At 46.5% G+C, this 21339-nt stretch overlaps 1 long non-coding RNA gene across 1 annotated transcript in view; it reads left to right on the top strand.

The window, feature by feature from the left end:
• LOC140454426 (uncharacterized) overlaps positions 1 to 21339 on the top strand; it is a 59638-nt gene that overhangs the window by 30707 nt on the left and 7592 nt on the right. Inside the window, exons 2-3 of the long non-coding RNA XR_011952684.1 lie at positions 9626 to 9751; positions 14634 to 14813. This is a non-coding gene — a long non-coding RNA (uncharacterized lncRNA). The remainder of the gene's footprint in view (positions 1 to 9625; positions 9752 to 14633; positions 14814 to 21339) is intronic.

Here is a 21339-nt window from a genome sequence, read left to right as displayed (position 1 = left end):
AGGTGGGAGGGACGGGGGCTTGCTGGGTCTGCATTATCTGCACTTTTTAACGTAACAGGATTGTCTTATGCATAAATGTCATTGTTGCTGTCTTTTCATATTTGAAACTGGGATTTGTGGTTTGTCCTCAATTCCCTGTAAACTGGTTGAACGGTAGGGTTTGGGGCCGAGCTTTGCTGCTCCTCTCCCTTGTAAAATTGCTGTTGTATACAGCTGTAAATGTTAACTGTTGTGCTGTAACCTCTTTTTTTTGTACTTGTTTAATAAAATAAAAAAAACAGGGGAATGCTCCTCTCCCTTGTAAAATTTCTATCTCTTGTATACAGTTGTAAATGTTAACTGTTTTTGTAAACTGTTTAATAAAATTTATAAACAGGAGATTCAGCGGTCTTCTTGATTTAGGTGACTGACTCTGTGCTGGCTGGGTCACAGTCAGTGTGTTACTGTTGGTTTCTGCTTGTTTTTTGTGTGGGGGAAACCTGATTCCTGAACTGGCTGAATTATTTAGCCAGTTTGTTAACTGGCATTCCTTTACTGAGGACTGATTGTTAAACTCCTGATGCACAGACTGTGTTTCAGGTGTAACTCAGTTCTCATTAGGGGACTGTTGTTTCACTGACTGGTTATAGTCTGTGTGTTACTCTTCTTCACTTTTGAGAAAAGGACAATGTTAATTTTGTGGTAGGGCTTAGCCCTTGGACTCTAGTTTTCTTTGTTTTTTGTATGTGTCCTCACTGTTTGGACTGAGCCCTTGTAGAAGACATACATTTTACCAGAGGAGCTGTTCCTGTGGGGAGGTCTAGCTCTGAGACTGGGCCTCTGAAGATTGAACACCTGTGTGTGTGCTGGGAGGTGAGCATTTGCTGTATCCTAGAGTTTGGGAGAAGACCTTCCTTTCAGGAGTGGACCAAAACCCCTGTGAGTTAACCACCTTTACAATGTACTGTGTTCCTGTGAGTTGGCCTGGCTCTCCAAGGATGTGCCAGGACTCCATGGAGACTGAACACCTGTGTGCTGTGGGGTGTGCATTTGCTGCCTTTGGGAGTGGACTCTTACCTTGGTTGTAGACCTTGTTTTTAGCAGTGGACTCTATTTCTGACAACACATGTAAACTGGAGTGGACTCTGTTCCTGAGAACTCTATTTTTTTTGAAGACTCACTATTTGGACTCTGTGTACCAGAAAGGACTCCATTTTTTCACAATTAACTATTGTGTTTCTTGTTGGGCTTATCACCTGCACTGTCTTGTGTGTCCCTGGGTCTGGCAGGGCTTACTGTGAGCTGGGACATTCATGGCTCGTCCTGAAAGCTGTCACCCCGAGAACCAGAGGGTGGGTAGGCCACCCTGATGCCAGTTGCCCCTAGAGCCAGTAGGTGGGTAGGCCATTCTGAGCGCAGTCGTCCTTAGAAGGGGTAATCTGGATGGGCTGTCCTACAGGTGGTCGAAAGGTGTGTCAGGCCGGACTGAGAGTCGGAAGGCGCGTAGGGGCGGGCTGCCTTAGAGCGGCCAGAAGGTGGGAGGGATTTAGGTGGGTGGTGGGGGGTGGAGGCTTGCTGGTTTTTTGGGGGTCTGTATTGTATGCTCTGTTTCTTACACAGTTGGACTGTCTTATATGTACGGAATGTCATTGTTACTGTTCGTAATGATTGAAACTGGGATTTGAGGTTTGTCCTCCTTTCCCTGAAAACCGGTTGAATGTCAGGGTTTGGGGCTTGGCTTTGTCATTCCCCTCCCTTGTAAAATTGCTGTTTCTCTGTATACAGCTGTAAATGTAATTGTTTGTATAAACTGTGAATTGTTTAATAAAATATAAATAAACAGGACTGTCTGTTTCCTTTCTTCCTGGTGATGGAATATAAATTGTGAGGAGCAATTATTAATGTTGTCTGCGAAAATCACAAAGCTGAATCATGAAAGAGGAAGGGGAGTGTAGGTTAAGCTAGATATACTTGTACAAACAGTTATAAGCATCTGTTTCCCACTTCTGCAAAAACAAAAACCACAATCAAGAGGTCATAAGGCTCCGTGTGGACGAAGAATGAGAGGAAATGTTGCTTTCGCAAGCAAGGAAGCAGATGGCAGTGAAAGTAGATATACGCTAACAATAGACCACAGAGGGATGTGGTGAAATGGCCAAGCAAAATCTGTACTGTTACGCACAAGGCCAGATAAGGCAAGAGATAAACAAGAGGAATGGGCGCTGGGTTTAGAGTAGTGGGAGGAGGGAAAGAGAAATGAATTGTATTAAGGTTTTGTACTGTGTGCCTACGTTGTAGATACCACTCTTGCAAGAGTATATCAGATGATACTGCTGCTGCAGATCTTGTCTTGCACTGAAATTATTGAAGTGAGTGAGTTCTATTTCCCATATAAATTAAGATTTACGCACTTGTTGTTTTTCACTGCATCTGACACCTACACACATGACATGGGTACAAGGGAAAAATAAGCATGACTGCTGTCGGGTGGTAGTGGAAGAAAAATAAACAGGCATGTCAAGGGATCTGCTCACTGAGAGCTGGCTCTAGGGGAGCTGGATCAGCATATGAAGGACTCTTCAATCCTCTCGAGGAGAGGAGACTGACTTCGAAACATCTTCAGTGTGTCTTATGTGCTGCTGTGTGTCCTCCTACTGAAGAGTAGTTTTAAATTTTTTTTCATGGTTTGTTGTGATTGTTTTCTGGGGTTTCTTTCTGCTTATTTCTGTTAATTTGAAGCTGTGCTCAGCTGCACAGGCAGCTACTACCACCACTGCTGCTACAGTCTGGGCCTGCTCCTCCGACTGAAGCCTGGATCTCGCCTGCACCCCTGCTGCTGCTGCCTGGGCCTACCTACACCTGGAGACGACTTTGACTGCTACTCCTGAGGCTGGTTCCGAAAAAAAATAAACAGGATGATCAGATGTTCTGTTCACTCTGAGCTGGCTCTGAGGAAGCTGGATCCGTGTCAAGGACTCCATGTGTAAACAAAATGGTGAGTTGGTGACTGGATAATGGCCTCTGTGAAGTTATTCCTGATGTAGGGGTTTCCTGCTCCTCTGATGCTGCCTGACCTGCTGTGCTTTTTCAACACTGCTCTAATCTTGACTGTAATCTCCAGCATCTGCAGTACCCACTTACAGTCACAGAGATGTACAGCATGGAAACAGATCACCGGTCCAAATTGTCCAGGCTGACCAGATATCCCGACCCAATCTAGTTCCACCTGCCAGCACCCGGCCTATATCCCTCCAAACCCTTCCTATTCATATACCCATCCAAATGCCTCTTAAATGTTGCAATTGTACCAGTCTCCACCACATCCTCTGGCAGCTCATTCCATACACGTACCACATTCTCCATGAAAATGTTGCCCCTCAGGTCTCTTTTATATCTTTTCCCTCTCAACTGAAACCTATGCCCTCTAGTTCTCGACTCCCCGACCCCAGGGAAAAGACTTTGTCTATTTATCCTATCCATGCCCCTCATAATTTTGTTAACCTCCTATAAGGTCACCCCTCAGCCTCTGATGCTCCAGGGAAAACAGCCTCAGCCTGTTCAGCGTCTCCCTTTAGCTCCAATCTCCAACCCTGTCAACATCCTTGTAAATCATTTTGGAATCCTTTCAACATCTTTCCAATAGGAAGGAGACCAGAATTGCATGCAATATTACAACAGGGCCTAACCAATGTCCTGTACAGCCACAAATGACCTACCAACCCCTGTACTCCATACTCTGATCAATAAAGGAGCATATACCAAACGCTGCCTTCACTATCCTATCTACCTGCAACTCTGCTTCAAGGAGCTAGGAACCTGCACTCCAAGGTTTCTTTGTTCAGAAACACTCCCAAGGACCATTAAATGTTTAAGTCCTGCTAAGATTTGCTTTCCCAAAATGCAGCACCGCACATTTATCTGAATTAAACTCCATCTGCCATGTCTCAGCCCATTCGCCCATCTGGTCCAGATCTTGTTGTAATCTGAGGTAACCCTCTTCACTGTCCACTACACCTTCAATTTTGGTGTCATCTGCAAACTTACTAACTGTACCTCTTATGCTCGCATCCAAATCATTTATGTAAATGACAAAAAAATAGAGGGCCCAGCACCGATCCTTGTGGCACTCCACTGGTCACAGGCCTCCAGTCTGAAAAGCAACCCTCCACCACCACCGTCTGTCTTCTACCTTTTGAGCCAGTTCTGTATCCAAATGGCTAGTTCTCCCTGTATTCCATGAGATCTAACCTTGCTAATCAGTCTCCCATGGGGAACCTTGTTGAATACCTTACTGAAGTCCATATAGATGACATCTACTACTCTGCCCTCATTAATCCTCTTTGTTACTTCTTCAAAATTCACCCAGACAATCTCTCACACCTTTCCCCTTCCTGGACCTCTCCATCTCTGGCAACCGACTAACCGCGGACATCTACTACAAACCCACCAACTCCCACAGCTACCTGAAATACACCTCCTCCCACCCTACCCCTGTAAAAACATTATCCCTTATTCTCTGCCTCTGCTGCATCTGTTCCCAGGAGGACCACTTCCATCACAGAACATCTCAGATGGTGTCCTACCTCCAAAAACTACAACTTCCTCTCCCACATGGTTGACAATGCTCTCCAGTGCATCTGCTCCATTTCCTGTACCTTCATCCTTAAACCACACCCCTCCCAACACAACAGAGACAGTACCCCTTGGTCCTCACCTTCTACCCCACCAACATCCGGATACATTGCATTATCCTTCACCACTTCTGCCACTTACAAACAGACCGCACCATTAGGGACATATTTTCCTCTGCACTCCATCTGCATTTCAGAGACCATTCCCTCTGCAACTACCTTGTCAGATTCACACCCCCTACCAACCCACCCTCCCCTCCTGGCACCTTCCCTGGCCTCTGGAAGAAGTGCAAAACCTGTACCCACACCTTCCCCCTCACCTCAGTCCAAGGCTCCAAAGGATCCTTCCACATCTGACAGAAGTGTACTTGTACCTCCACCAATGTTATCTACTGCATCCATTGCACCTTATGTGGTCTCCTCTACATCGGGGAGACAGAACTCTGACTTGTGGATTGTTTCAGAGAACATCTCTGGGACACCCACACTCACCAACCAACCCCACCGCCTCTGGCTGAATACTTTAACTTTCCCCTTCTGGATTGATGGTGCTGGAAGAGCACAGCAGTTCAGGCAGCATCCAAGGAGCTTCGAAATCGACGTTTCGGGCAAAATTCCACTAATCCAGAATCTGGTTTCCAGCGTCTGCAGTCATTGTTTTTACCACTTTAACTCTCCCTCCCACCAAGGGCATGCAGTTTCTGGGCCTCCTCCATCACCAAACTCTTACCAGCTGACGCCTGGATATTCCACCTTGGAACCCTGCAACCAGGCAGATCATTGTTGATTTCACTAGTTTCCTCATTTCCCCACCCCAACTTATCACAGTCCCAAGCCTCCAACACAGCACCACCCTCCTGACCGGTCCACCTTCCTTCCCACCTGTCCACTACACCTTCCACAACCCCCCCCCCCGCCACATACCTTCATCTGTCTATCACTTTTCCAGCTTCCTTCCACCCCCAGCCCCACACCCTTCCCACTTATCTCTCAGCCTCCTGGCCCACAAGCGTCATTCCTGATGAAGGGCTTATATCCGAAACATTGATTCTTCTGCTCTTCAGATACTGCCTGAGCTGCTGTGCTTTTCCAGTGCCACATTCTTGTCCCTGATCTCCAGCATCTGAAGTCCTCACTTTCTCCTCCACTCTTAACCTACCTACATTCCTGTATACTCTCGTAATCAGTCTATATCCCTCCTTATCCCAGGCCCAGCCCTCTCTTTTTACGCCATCCCTTTCACCTGACCGTCTTCCTTTCCACCCATCTGCTCCCCCCCCCACCCACTGTCCAATCACAGCCACCTCCTCCCTGCATCCACCAATCGCCATCCCACCCACCTTTCCCCAGCCCCACACCCCCATTTTGTCTGCAGCCCCTTCCTCTCCCTGGGTTCTGATGAAAGTTTCCGACCTGAAACATCAATTGCCCTTCTACTCTGTTTGCAGCTGAACTCTCTAACTCCTCTCTATTCCTTTGTACATTCTGAACCTCCCTCCATGCAGTTGAACAATTTTAACAACCTTGTCTCTCTTTGTACAGTCGGGAGTGAAGGACTGGAAGAGAGAGAGAGGGATGATGGAGGGAGGGAGGATGGAAAACACTTGGATGGAGAGAGGCCCAGCAGACAGGAATGCGGTTACCTTTTTGAACCCTGGTGCAGGATCCGACTCAATCACGTTGAAGCCGTTCAGAGCTCTGAGGCTGCGGACGACCTCCCGGTTGGTCTTCAGGGGGAAGTCTTGGCCACACACGTTGATGAAGTACCTCCAGGGGACAGGGCTCTCCAGCAGCTCCTTCATGCAGTTGAGATCTGTCTGAACTCTGCTCCAGCCAGATTAGGTGACCCACTCCAGCTTGGCTGCGACAAAGACATTGTGGAAACACGAAGCGATGGCCCGAACGGCCGCATGAAATTGACTCAGGGATTTGCGGTCCACGTGGATACAGTAGACATTCTGTGGGGCGTAAATGCTCCGTAGAAGCCTCTCGAACATCTCAATGCTCTGGTGGATGGCCATGGTGTAAGCCAAGGGGAAGTGTTCCTCCTCAGGGCTCAGGGGGACAGTGATATACTTGCGGGCCCTCACAAACGATCTGCAATTTCGGGTCTTGTTCAGATAATCTCCCTCAGTGACGGCCTGGTGCTTGAGGGAGATAGTAATGGAGTTGAGGAGGGCCCTTTCCACCTCCTGCCTGTCCCCCTGGATGATCTGCCAGCAGGTGGAGTTCTCCTCGACCAGCAGGAGGTGTTCCTGCATTGGACTGGCGCCTGGTTTCACCAGCCTGAGGGTCAGCCGGCTCCCTCCTCTCTGGACCAGCAGCCATTGGCACAACAAGACCACACTGAGCACACACAGCGCTGATCTGAGGCACGACCAGTGGGCACAACGCTGGCTCAGCTTGGGCACAGCGCTTTCCAGAGGGCAGTGTCCCCAGCCTACAGGCGATAGGCAAACGCAGAATGGATGCTCTCTGTGCTGGGCAGTACTGCCTTCACTAGACCGTGCGGAAGGAGTGACTGCAATTTGCTGGAGAGGTCGCCCCAGCCAGTCCCCTCTCCTTGTTAGACTCTTGTCTTTCCTTTTCCTCAAGATTCAACGAAAAACTCCGACTTTCACTCCCTCTCCCCCCGGAACTGCTCTCCCTCTGGAATTCCTCTCCCACTTTAACACCTCTCCCTCTATCTGTGACCCCTTTGTAACCCCTCTCCCTCTATAATCCTTCTCCCTTTGTAATCCCTCTCCTCCACTAACTCATCCCTCTCCCTCAGTAACTCCTCTCTCGTTCCTCCTCTCTTTCTGTCCCTCTTTAACTCCTCGTTCTCTCTCTCTGTCTCACTAACTCCTCTCCCTCTCCCTGTCTCTCTCAGTAACTCCTCCCGCCCTCCTCTGGATGAAACCTAGCCAATGTTCCGTTGTTTCTCTCTCGGAGTCCGGGCTCCCCTCGCTCCTGTCTGCCTGCTTGGCTACAGGCGTTTCTTTTCCCGGTCTCTGCTTCTCTCCAGCCGTTCCTGGACCGGTGTTGCCCGGGTGAAGTAAAGGAAAGGATCGCGATCGGAGAACCTACTACCAGAGAGAACACAGAGCCAGTCAAGTCCAATAACCCACGCCCCAGCCTGGGCTGAGATGCTCTTTCAGGAAGGAACCTTCCATCGAGCCCACAACAATGTGGGAGGGGTAACCCTTGGATGAAGAGAGGACCAGGAGACGGGAAGGTGGTTACCTGTTTGTACTGTGACTCTTTACTGCCCTCTGGGCTATTAGGGATGGGCAATAAACACTGGCCTGGCCAATGGTGCCCCCATCCCATGAATTTATTTGTAAAAAAGTAACAATAGTAAGTCAAATAAAATCAAACTTCACCACCCGTCATCTCTCTCTCTCTCTGATGCGAAATTGGAGTTATGGTGATTTGACCGTTCATAATAAAGCTGTGAATCTGAGCACAGCAAGTTGATATGGATCCAAAAAAAAATCCCCTGGCCAAGAGTGGCTCAGAGGTTAGCATTGTTGGAGCACAGTACCTGGGACCAGAGTTTGATTCCAGCCTTGGGTGGCTTTGTGGAGTTTTGCATGTTGTCTGCTTGGGTACCCTTCGGGTGCTCTAATTTCAAAGATGTTCAAGTTAGATGGATTGGCCATGCTGAATTGCCCATAATGTCCAGGGATGTGCAGGCTAGGTGGGTTACCACAGCCACACACACACACACACACACACACACACTCTGCCGGTTTAGGCAATGCTCAATCTAATGCAACATCCTGGTGGTTCTCCTTTGCACCCCCTCCAGTACAATCACATCCTTCCTATAATGCGGTGACCAGAACTGCACACAGTATTCCAGCTGTGGTCTCACCAAAATCCTGTAAAGCTCCAACATGACACCTCCCTGCTCATGTATTCAGTGGCTTTGACCCTTCTTAATTCCCTTACCTGCCTATCCTGCTGCCTTCACGGATGGCTGGAACACACAAACCAGGATCCGTCTAATCTTCTGTGCTTGCCAGGGTCCTCCTATTTAACGTGTACTCCCTTGCCATGTTAGTCCTCCGGAAATGCATGTCACAGAAATTTGGGCATTCAGTAGCACAGAATGGAGAAAAAAAACGACTGGCATCAAGAGATGGCATCTTTTAAACATTGTAACTGTGCCCACATACATTACTTCATCTGGAAGTTCATTCCATCACAAACCACTCTGGGAAAAAAGAGTTGCTCCTCAATCTTTAAATCTTTTTCCTCTGACCTTACAAACATGGCCCTGAGTCTGAACTCCCCCCACGCTAGGGAAAAGATCCTTGTCATTTACCTTATCAATCACTGTCATGATTTTATAAACCTCAGCAAGGTCACCCCTCAATTTCCTATGCTGCAGTGAAAAACACATACAGTTCTGATGTGGATCCTTCAGAGAGGGGACAAAAAATGTTTACCAGGATGTTGTCTGGAATGGGGGATCTTACCTGTGAAGAAAGATTGGATAGACTGGGTTTGTGTTCACTGGAATGCAGGAGGTTGAGGGGCGACCTTATAGAAGTTTATAAGATTGTGAATGGCATGGATCGGGTGGAAAGTATGAGGCCTTTTCTCAGGGTGGAAGAGTCAGTTACTTGGGGACACAGGTTCAAGGTGGAGGGGTCAGGGGGGTGTTTAAAAGAGATATGTGAGGCATGTTTATCATGGATAGGGTGGTGAGTTCATGGAACACACTGCCAGAACAGACAATGGAAGCAGACACAACTGGAGTTTTCAAGAAGCATCCAGCAGCAGGCATGAATAGGAAGGAAACAGGGGAATACGGATCCTGTAAGTGAAGACAGTTTTAATATGGAAGGCAAAATGTGTCAGTGCAGGCTTGGAGGGTTGAAGGGCCTGTTCCTGTGCTGTAATGTTCTTTGTAAAATGTCCCCAGCCTCTCCAGTCTATTTTTATATCTCAAACCCTGTACTCCTGGCATCATCCTGGTCAATCTTTTCTGAACCGTCTCCATTTTAATAATATCCTTCCTACAGCAGCGTGAGCAGAACAGGACACAGTCTTCCAGAACTGGTCTTACCAACTTCCTGTCCAACCTCAGCACACCATCCCAACTCCAGTCTTCAGAGAGCTGAACAATGAAGGTCATCACACTCCAGCAGGTATTGTTTCACCCTGACTCACCTAGTAACTGTCCACATCTCGCTGGGACACTGATGTGAAACATCTTGGCTCTTTGACTGATTCGACCAAGTCTCATTTCCTACTGTTCCTGTGTATCCCTCAGAACAGGAATGTAATGTGCATTCCCATGGCAACATCACAATGACATACTTGTTTGTGGATTCACATGAGGTGGGCATCACTGACTGGGACAGCCTTGTTACCCATCCCCCGAATCTCTCCGGCATAAATGATAAGGAACTCTCCTCTTTAACTCCACAGTCCTTGTGTTTTAAGAATCCTGACTACAAATGCAAAGTCACATGGGAGAGAGTTCCAGGATTCTGTCCCAAAAAAACTGAAGGAAGGATGATTATTTTCAAAGTTGGGATTAAGGGTGAAGTGGAGAGTAACTGCAGAAGGAGTAGTGTTGCATCATATTGCTGGCCTTGTCTTCAAGATGATATTGATGTTGGGTTTACAAGGTGCTGTTGAGGGACCCTTCCTGAATTACTCTAGTAAATCCACAACAGGTATAACATTGTTTCCTGGAAAAAATGGACAGGATTCATCAGAGAAGGGAAAGGCAAATTGCTCAAAGTCTCATGAGATGATAACATGGAGGGCCCAAGCAGCTGAAGGCCGGTGGAGTGATGGAATCAGGGGATGGTCAAGAGGCTGGAATCGCAGGAGGGCTGACATCATGGAGTGATAATGAGCATTGATGTGACAGCTAAGAGAGGGTTATTGGGACTGGCGAAGGTTTCAGAGATAGGGTGGGGTGTAGGGGGCGGAGGAGGTTCAGGAGATAGAGAAGGTGTCAGGGCTGGATGAGGTTACAGAGATAGGGAGGAGTGTACTGGGTGGAGGGGGTGACAGAGTCATAGAGATGTACAATGCAGAAACAGTCCCATCAATCCAACACGTCCATGCCAACCAGTTCTCCTCACCTAATCTTGACTCAATTGAGGAGAAAGTGAGGACTGCAGATGCTGGAGATCAGAGCTGAAAATGTGTTGCTGGAAAAGCGCAGCAGGTCAGGCAGCATCCAAGGAGCAGGAGAATCGACGATCAGGCATGAGCCCTTCTTCAGGAATGAGGAAAGTGTGTCCAGCAGGCTAAGATAAAAGGTAGGGAGGAGGGACTTGGGGGAGGGGTGTTGGAAATGCGATAGGTGGAAGGAGGTCAAAGTGAGGGTGATAGGCTGGAGTGGGAGTGGGGGTGGGGGCGGAGAGGTCAGGAAGAAGATTGCAGGTTAGGAAGGCGGTGCTGAGTTCGAGGGATTTGACTGAGACAAGGTGGGGGAAGGGGAAATGAGGAAACTGGAGAAATCTGAGTTCATCCCTTCTGGTTGGAGGGTCCAAGGCGGAAGATAAGGTGTTCTTCCTCCAACCGTCATGTTGCTATGGTCTGGCGATGGAGGAGTCCAAGGACCTGCATGTCCTTGGTGGAGTGGGAGGGGGAGTTGAAGCGTTGAGCCACGGGGTGGTTGGTTTGGTTGGTCCGGGTGTCCCAGAGGTGTTCTCTGAAATGTTCCGCAAGTAGGCAGCCTGTCTCTCCAATATAGAGGAGGCCACATCGGGTGCAGCGGACGCAATAAATGATGTGTGTGGGGGTGCAGGTGAATTTGTGGCAGATATGGAAGGATCCCTTGAGGCCTTAGAGGGAAGTAAGGGGGGAGGTGTGGGCGCAAGTTTGCATTTCTTGCAGTTGCAGGGGAAGGTGCCGGGAGTCGAGGTTGGGTTGGTGGGGGGTGTGGACCTGACGAAGGAGTCACGGAGGGAGTGGTCTTTTCGGAACGCTGATAGGGGAGGGGAGGGAAATATATCCCTGGTGGTGGGGTCCGTTTGGAGGTGGCGGAAATGACGGCGGATGATATGGAGGTTGGTGGAGTGATAGGTGAGGACCAGTGGGGTTCTGTCCTGGTGGCGATTGGAGGAGCGGGGCTCAAGGGCGGAGGAGCGGGAAGTGGAGGAGATGCGGTGGAGGGCATCGTCGATCATGTTCGGGTGGAAAATTGCAGTCTTTGAAGAAGGAGGCCATCTGGGTTGAACGTTATTGGAACTGGTCCTCCTAGGAGCAGATGCGCCGGAGACGAAGGAATTGGGAATATGAAATGGCGTTTTTATAGGGGGCAGGGTGGGAGGAGATGTAGTCTAGGAAGCTGTGGGAGTCGGTTGGTTCATAGTAAATGTCCGTGTTGATTCGGTCGCCCGAGATAGAAATGAAATGGTCTAGGAAGGGGAGGGAGGAGTCTCAGACAGTCCAGGTGAATTTGAGCTTGGGGTGGAAGGTGTTGGTAAAGTGGATGAATTGTTCAACCTCCTCGTGGGAGCACGAGCCAGTGCCGATACAGTCATCGATGTAACGGAGGAAAAGGTGGGGGGTGGTGCCAGTGTAGCTGCGGAAGATGGACTGTTCCACATATCCTACGAAGAGGCAGGCATAGCTGGGGCCCATGGGCACCCACATGGGCACCCAAGTAGCCACCAATGTCAGGCTTACCGGTCTATAGCTTCTCTCAGCTTTAAAGCATCACCTTTTCATTCTGAGGCTATGTCCTCTGGTTCTAGTCTCTCCTACTCGTGGAAACACCTTTCCATATCCAGTCTACCATGGGGTCTCAGTATTCTGTAAGTTTCAATCAGATCTCCCTCACTCTTTTGAACTTCATTGAGTCCAGACCCAGAGTCCTCAGCCACTCCTCATGTGACAAGCCTTTCATTCCTGGGATCATTCTTATAAAATGCTTCAGGAATGCTCTTAACTTACTATTGTGAGAGATGACATTACACTGAATTACATATTTTGACTGCAGGCTATAAAACTACCGAACTTTAGCAGCAAGCTATGTTAGTGTCCCTTTCTCACTGACTGCTGCTGCTATCTTCTCAACAGTTTGAAGGGTCTATGATGTGTAGATACTAAACAGTCCAAACTGAGTATACACATCTCTCTGTAATGAGAACAACCCATGGTCTACTCAGACTATGTGGACTTTACCTTTACCTTCACCAAGCATACATTAATATGATTAAGAAAACATTTACTCAACAACAGGAATGTTGGATGATTACAAAAATAACTTGGTCCACATATATTTTGCCTGAACCATGGTTGTTACCATATAACCAAAAACAATTATACATGAGGAAGTCTAAACCTAGTTTATTCATCCTAGACGTGTGTTGCAATTCGGTTCTTTCTGTTTTCTGGTCTTTGACACTGCATTACCCGATAATGTAGGTATGCCTGCGCTCATGTATGTTCACCCTGTTCTATGTCCTTGTCTTTATCTTCATCTTCACTCTCAGAAGATTACTGCTGATCCCCTATTTCCTCTGCCTACAGTCCACACCCTGTTTGTCGACTACACTTGAGAAAGGCATAGTGCCCCATTTCTGATCGATACTGCAATGCCCCACTGGAGCTTCCAACTCATCTTGAAGTGGTTGAGTTATGATTGTTCAACTATGGCCCTGGTGGAAGCATGGGCAGTGTTGTATTTTAATTTTGCCATTGCCTCAGGGACGCACTAGCATCTTGATAACATTCAGAGACCCTTATTTCAAGGAGATTGGAGTGTAAGAGTAGGGAATACTTACAGGTGAGACCACATAGAGCCATACAACATGGAAACAGACCGTCCGGTCCAACAAAGCCTTGCCGAACATTATCCCAAACTCAACATGTTCCACCTGCCCGCTCCTGGCCCATAGCCCTCCAACCCTTTCCCACGCATGTACTTATCCAAATGTCTTTTAAACCTTATAATTGTACCCACATCCTCCCTTTTCTCAGGAAATTCATTCCACGTGCGAACCACCCTATGCATAAAGAAAGTTCCTCATCTTTTTAAAATCTCTTTCCTCTCACTTTAAAAATGTGCCCCCTCGTCTTGAAATGCCCACCCTTGGGAAAAGACAACTAGCATTAACTCTATCCATACCCATCATTCTTTTATAAACTTCTATCAGTCTCGAGTAATGTGGGCAGTTTTGGTCTCTTTGTTTGGGGAAATTTCATTGGAGGCAGTTGAGAGAAGGTCTACTAGGCTAATCCCCAGAGAGCAGGGATTGTCTAAATAGCAAATGCTAAACAGGTTGGGAGTCTACTCACTGGAACTTAGAAGAATGATCTAATTGAAAAATATGGAATTCTTGAGGGGTTTTACAGGGAAAATGCTGGGAGGAGGTTTCTCATCATGGGGGAGTCGAGGACCAGAAAGCATGGTCTCAGAATCAAGGGGTGCCAGTTTAACACTGAAACGAGGAAGAATTTCTTCTCTTTGTGTCTTTGGAAGTCCTTGTCACAGTGCCCCCTGTGGGGGCAGAGTCCTTGTGTATATTTAAGGCTGAGATGGATAGATTCTTAATCAGTCAGGGAATCAAGGCTTCCAGGGAAAGCACAGGAAGGTGAAAGTGAGGAATGTTGGATCAGTCACGATCCTATTAAATGGTGGAGCAGGATCAAGAGCTTAAGGGCCTACTCCTGTTCCTGTTTCTTATGGCATTATTGTCATGTGGTCATCCTGAGCACTAACCCACTGTTCTGGAAATCATGGTGTCGAATACTACCACAGCTGATGGTGAAATATGAAATCAATAAAATCTGGATTTAAAAACTAGCCGATGATGACCATATAATCACGGTTGATTCTCAGATTACAGGTTTATTCGTGAAACTCCAGATCCATGGCAATTATGTTGGCTCTTAACTGACATCTGAAATAGTCAAGTAAGATACTCAGTTCAAAGGTAATAATGGATGGAAAACAAATGGCAGCCTTACCAAAAAAGCCACATCCCTGGAGAGAATAATTAGAAAAGTAAAACATGTTATGAACCAAATTGAGAGAATTTTTCATTTAATTCCCTGCAGCACTTCTTCTGTGGCCCAAGGTCTTTGGAAGGAGGCAGGATCTCAGGACTTGTCTTCTACATCAACATCATGGCAGCTCCAAGACAGTCTGAAACAATCCTCCAAACTCTGGCATCGATGGTTCCATATAAGTTAAACATTGTTGAAGTGACAAAACCTTTCCACTCTCCAGCTCTGCAGGTTGGTGATAGGGCAGTCTGAAAGCAACATGGGTACAAGCTATGGCACCCTACAGCTGGGGGAAGGTAGTGATGGCAGAGAATCCCACTGCCCGGGTTGCTTGGCTCTCCTTGTTATGGGTGAATGATGTAAACAAGTGTAATCTGGAGAAAGAGGCATCAGTGACAGCTTGGATGTATTTGCAGGTTGCCTCAACTGGGAGATGCTACAAAAGACCCGATGTAAAATATATGTGTGTGTAAAATGTATGGGATTTCGAACTAATGACAAATATGTTTTGTCCTAATTATTTGAAAGCACTTAATAATTATCCAGGTATGTCTTTCTGGAACCTTGACTTAAAGGTGGAATGTGCCTCCTGGAATATTAATGGTTATTTGTTATATTGTGCTCGTTTGTAAGAAAAATCATTGACAGATTTTGTTCTGAGCAAGGATCACTGGACCCAAAACATTAACTCCTGATTTCTCTCCACAGATGCTGCCAGACCTGCTGAGTTTTTTTTTTTGTTTTTGGAATGACTGCAGTTTTCGAATAGGAAATGGGACTTTATTTTGTGTTTTGAAATATTTTATAATATATTGCAAATAGAAAGGAAAACAAAGAACTGCAGATGGAACTGGAGATCTGAAAGAACCAAATTCAAAACATGCCTGAGAAATTCAGAGGCTCTGGTAACATCTGTGCCAAGAGAAACACAGTTAACACTGAGTCTCGTGCGACTGTTCCTCAGAACTCTGTTTCTCTTTCCACGAATGCTGTCAGACCTGCTGAGTTTCTCCAGCATTTTCGATGTTCGTTTTGATTTCCAACATCCACAGTTTTTGCCTTTAGTCAGATCTGAAGGTAAAGCCATTCATATCTGTGTCTTAGGGCACACTGTTCACAAGTAATCCATGGCTGATACATTAAACAATAAAGACATTTGAGAGTGCAGGTGGGAGACAATTTAAAACAAGGAAAAAGAGTAAGTGCTGAGGGAATGCAGCAAGTTTGCAGCGTCTGTGGAAAGAGAGACAGACAGACAGACAGAGTTAACATTTTGAGTTCAATGTTCAGTTTTCATGACAATTTAAGGTCTCCTCTGAATGACAGAACCTCCCCCTAGTTCTGTTCTGGAAGCTCAGGACTGATGTTCATGTTCAAGTTTTGTACAAGGGCCAGATCCTACTCAAATGGCTACAGTTTAAGCAGTTAAAGCCTGTGTAAATTTGGGGAATGAATATGAGGGTTTTGCAATTAAAGCCCAGCTACCAAGCCAAATCAAGCTACAATTGAAAAGAATACATTTCCATAGGCTCAGAACAAGGCAAACAAACAAAATAAATTGATTGCAAGAATGTTTCATTATTGAGTTTAGTCTGCCCTTCCCTCTGAACATAATAAACTGCAATGAACAATGCACCTGCTTCTAGAATTGGTTTTATTTCACTTTGGTAAGAGTAATAAAAAGATGGATTACTGGGCTAATGGTAGACTACTTGGGAGTGTGGAAGAGCAGAGGGATCTTGGTGTCCATGTACACAGATCTCTGAAAGTTGCCACCCAGGTAAATAGTGCAGTGAAGAAGGCATATGGCGTACTGGCTTTTATTGGTAGAGGAATTGAGTTCCGGAGTCCTGAGGTCATGCTGCAGTTGTATAAGACTCTGGTGCGGCCACATCTGGAATATTGTGTGCAGTTTTGGTCGCCATACTATAGGAAGGATGTGGAGGCACTGGAATGGGTGCAGAGGAAGTTTACCAGGATGTTGCCTGGTATGGTAGGAAAATCCTATGAGGAAAGGCTGAGGCACTTGGGGTTGTTTTCATTGGAGAAAAGAAGGTTTAGGGGTGATTTGATAGAGGTGTACAAGATGATTAGGGGGTTAGATAGGGTTGACAGTGAGAACCTTTTTCCACGTATGGAGTCAGCTATTACAAGGGGGCATAGCTTTAAATTAAGTGGGGGTAGATATAGGACTGATGTTAGGGGTAGGTTCTTCACTCAGCGAGTCGTAAGTTCATGGAATGCCCTGCCAGTAGCAGTAGTGGACTCTCCCTCTTTATGGGTATTTAAGCGGGCATTGGATAGGTATATGGAGGATAGTGGGTTAGTGTAGGTTAGGTGGGCTTTGATCGGCGCAACATCGAGGGCTGAAGGGCCTGTACTGCGCTGTATTCTTCTATGTTCTATGTTCTAATAAATACTTTGTACAGTGAGCAATAAAATCTTGCTGAGGACACAGGACAGTGAATATTTTCTCTGTGCTGACATTTGAAACACAGATGGAAGTGATATGGGATATTTTGGAACTATCATGGTCCTTGGATCACTAAAGATTAGATATGTAAGTAAGATACATATGGAAATCCTGATGATATGACTTGCACGTTTCAAATTTCCATGACCCTCTGTCGACCTTCTCCCTGACCATCAAGAACACCCAAGGCTTAACTCCCAGCTCCCTGTGTGCCAGCTCCCCAGCCTGTGATATCTTACCTTGGTTTATTTAAACATTCCCATCTATCAGTCTGTTCCTTTGCCCATGTGATTACTATCCAAACCCACACATTACCTTCTGAATACTCAGTGACCAAGTGAGTAAGCTAACCTCCAGATCCAGCCCCACAAACCTCCAGACCCTCCGAAACCTGTCAGTTGAAATTACAAACATACATCATGGATCATTCGATTTCAGCTCCACCCCTTACCCTCCCCTTATCTGACCTGTCAAACACCTTGACTGTTAGAACCATCCTCCAAACCAGAACTGACCAGAAAATACCACCACCCACACATTCTAATTACTCCCACGAACTGGATTCTGCAATTCAACCTCAACCATCCAGCTTTTGCCCCCAAACAGACACAATTACCCCCATTGAAATGCATTGACACAATAGACTCAGGCCTGATTATACTGCTCCTTTTCCCAACGACCCGGATACACTCAAGGCAGAATGACCAGCTCATCCTTGTACCAGCTCAGCAATCTGCATTATCCAATCTTCATTTATTTATCAAATCCATCCTCCGAAATGTGAAGGAAGGATGTGACTCAGGAAACACATAGATTTGGCAAAGATCTTCTGTGAAGATTGCAGCTCTGTACCAGCTGAGCGACAGAATTCCATGATTATGTGCGATGAATCTGTCACAGTCACATTCCATCAAGTTGCTCTGGAGAGTTTCAGAGATCGGAACTCTGGGTCGGGGACAGAATTGTCACATTTCATGGATTTCCAACCAGAATTCTTGAGATCAAAGTTTGGTTTCAGATCACTGGATTCAAAATGTTAACTGTGATTTCTCTTCACAGATGCTGCCAGACCTGCTGAGCTTTTCCAACAATTTCTGTTTTTGTTTCTGATTTACATATCTGCAGTTCCTTCCATTTTATTTGATTATCAAGGACCTGAATGCTCAGCATTTGTCCAATATAAAATGTTCAAATAGCCAATTACTACGAGACAGAGACAAACAGTTAATAAGTCTGTTGTCCACCTGTAAACTTGTGAAATACTGACTCTCTTTGTCCCTGTGCTGCGTAACTGACTTACTCAAGGGCAAATGCAACAGGCCAGACAGACAGTAAGTCAGGTGGCATGTGAGACAGTATTAAATGCCCATTGAATGCTCATTGGCATTTGGTGCTAAAGGTTTGGATTATGACGCAGTCTGGATAAATTAGATATTGTAAACAGGAGATAATCAAATGGACAGTCACTATTTTCAATAATATAAAAGAAAGAACTGTGGATGTTGGAAATCTGAAACACAAATAGAAATTGCTGGATATTTCTCTTTGCATCCTCTCTACCGATGCTGCTAGACCCGTGGAGTTAACATTTTGACCCTTTTGCAGAATTGGACTTGAAATGTTAACTGTACTTTCTCTCCACTGGCTTCAATAAGCAGCTCTGCCACCCCCATTTTGGAGCAGATATTTTAATCTTCATTTGCTGAGTAACATCAACTCAGACAGCTCAGTTTCCAGACATGAAAGTTTGTGTTTTGGAAATGTGCATGCAATTTAAATCCCTCTCATTTGCCCTGTTGAAAAGGCTTTGGCTTCTTTTGATGGACAACATAAAGACAGACCGTTTTCCCAAGATACAAATATAAATGTTTTCTGTTTATATGTGCCTGTCCAATATGTTTATATTTAAACAAATCAAAATAATAGCTCTGTATCTGAACGTGGGCAGCGTTTGTGCCAACTTAAATAAATCCATAGCACACATTGATGTAAATAAATACAGCAGGGCGACAGTTAGGGGATAGCAGCCACTCAAGGGGCTGATCGATAGGCCCCCTGATGTTAAAAACAATAACTGCAGATGCTGGAAACGTAATTCTCCATTAGTGGTGCTGGAAGAGCACAGCAGTTCAGGTAGCATCCAACGAACAGCAAAATCGATGTTTCAGGCAAGAGCCCTTCATCAGGAATAAAGGCAGTGAGCCTGAAGCGTGGAGAGATAAGCTAGAGGAGGGTGGGGGTGGGGAGAGAGAATCATAGAGTACAATGGGTGAGTGGGGGAGGGGATGACGCTGATAGGTCAGGGAGGGGAGGGTGGAGTGGATAGGTGGAAACGGAGCTAGGCAGGTAGGACAGGTCTGGACAAGTCATGGGGACAGTGCTGAACTGGAAGTTTGAAACTAGGATGAGGTGGGGGAAGAGGAAATGAGGAAGCTGTTGAAGTCCACATTGATGCCCTGGGATTGAAGTGTTCCGAGGTGGAAGATGAGGCGCTCTTCCTCCAGGCGTCTGGTGGTGAGGGAGCTGCGGTTAAGGAGGCCCAGGACCTCCATGTCCTCGGCAGAGTGGGAGGGGGAGTTGAAATGTTGGGCCACGGGGCGGTTTGGTTGATTGGTGCGGGTGTCTCGGAGATGTTCCCTAAAGCGCTCTGCTAGGAGGCGCCCAGTCTCCCCAATGCAGAGGAGACCACATCGGGAGCAACGGATACAATAAATGATATTAGTGGATGTGCAGGTAAAACTTTGATGGATGGAGAAGTCTCCTTTAGGGCCTTGGATAGAGGTGAGGGAGGAGGTGTGGGCACAGGTTTTACAGTTCCTGCAGTGGCAAGGGAAAGTGCCAGAATGGGAGGGTGGGTCATAGGGGGGTGTGGACCTGACCAGGTAGTCACGGAGGGAACGGTCTTTGCGGAAGGCGGAAAGGGGTGGGGAAGGAAATATATTCCTGGTGGTGGGGTCTTTTTGGAGGTGGCGGAAATGTCGGCGGATGATTTGATTTATGCGAAGGTTGGTAGGGTGGAAGGTGAGCACCAGGGGCGTTCTTTCCTTGTTATGGTTGGGGGGTTGTGGTCTGAGGGCAGAGGTGCGGGATGTGGACGAGATGCGTTGGAGGGCATCTTTAACCAGGTGGGAAGGGAAATTGCGGTCTCTAAAGAAGGAGGCCATCTGGTGTGTTCTGTGGTGGAACTGGTCCACCTGTGAGCAGATACGGCAGAGGCAGAGGAATTGGGAATATGGGATGGCATTTTTGCAAGAGGTAGGGTGGGAAGAGGTGTAATCCAGGTAGCTGTGGGAGTCGGTGGGTTTGTAAAAAATGTCAGTGTCAAGTCGGTCGTCATTAATGGAGATGGAGAGGTCCAGGAAGGGGAGGGAGATGTTTTTGGAGGATCTTGAAGGAGAACTGTTGCTGGTGTTTTTGAATCTGTAGTCTGTCCTGTTTGTCCTGTTCGGGTCTGAACTCTGCTAATTTAAAGGTGGTCTGGAGTCCGTGTGGAATGAGTTGGTGTTCAGCCACATGGAGAAGATCTTCTTGAAAGATTGAAAAGAATCAAGCATTTTAATTGCAGATTTTTGTCTTACACCGAACCTAAAGCAGGATGTAAAAATAAAGGGTCAGACACTTAAATTGATTTTTCGTAACGTTCAGCAATGATTGTTTCTGTTCAAAAAGAAGGACTCAATAAGAAGATGAACAACCCACAGTTTAAAGACTCTGTCAAAGAGAGTATTCAATCCCAAACTAGAAAATTCAAACTGGCAAGAACTAGTGTAGGCCCGATTCGGAATGCTTATTTTCGGAATAAGAGGCGGATTATATCAAATGAAAAACAAGAAAAATGTGATGAAAATAAATTGGCATGAAATCTCACAACAAGTAGCAAGCATTTCTCCGTGTATCCAAGAAGATAGTTCAAGATGGGTGTGTGATCCTTGGAAGAAAGAAAGTCAGGCAAGTCCACATCTCCATTTTGCCAGAGTGGTGAGGAGAGAAGGAGTGGGGAAGCGAGGGCTGCTGGGAAGGGTGAGTTTTCCCACATTAAAAGGGACTTATCTCGGGAGTTGGGCCTCCATTTGCTGAGAGGTGCGAGGGAGGAGCGAAGGACTTCTGGGAAGTCATATATTTGTGTGGTTGCGTTACCCAAAACACTACTCGGGGAATGTCTCCCACCCATCCTCCTCCTCTAACCAAAAAAAAGATTCTGTGCACCAGATTGGAAAGGTCACAAGTTTATTTTTTATACTTATTTTTCAACAGTCTCTTTGGGAGTTTAGATTCATGGGAATG

Source organism: Chiloscyllium punctatum, chromosome 29, assembly GCF_047496795.1.
Source record: "Chiloscyllium punctatum isolate Juve2018m chromosome 29, sChiPun1.3, whole genome shotgun sequence".
NCBI lineage: Eukaryota > Metazoa > Chordata > Chondrichthyes > Orectolobiformes > Hemiscylliidae > Chiloscyllium > Chiloscyllium punctatum.
This window is presented reverse-complemented; position numbering and strand designations above follow the sequence as displayed.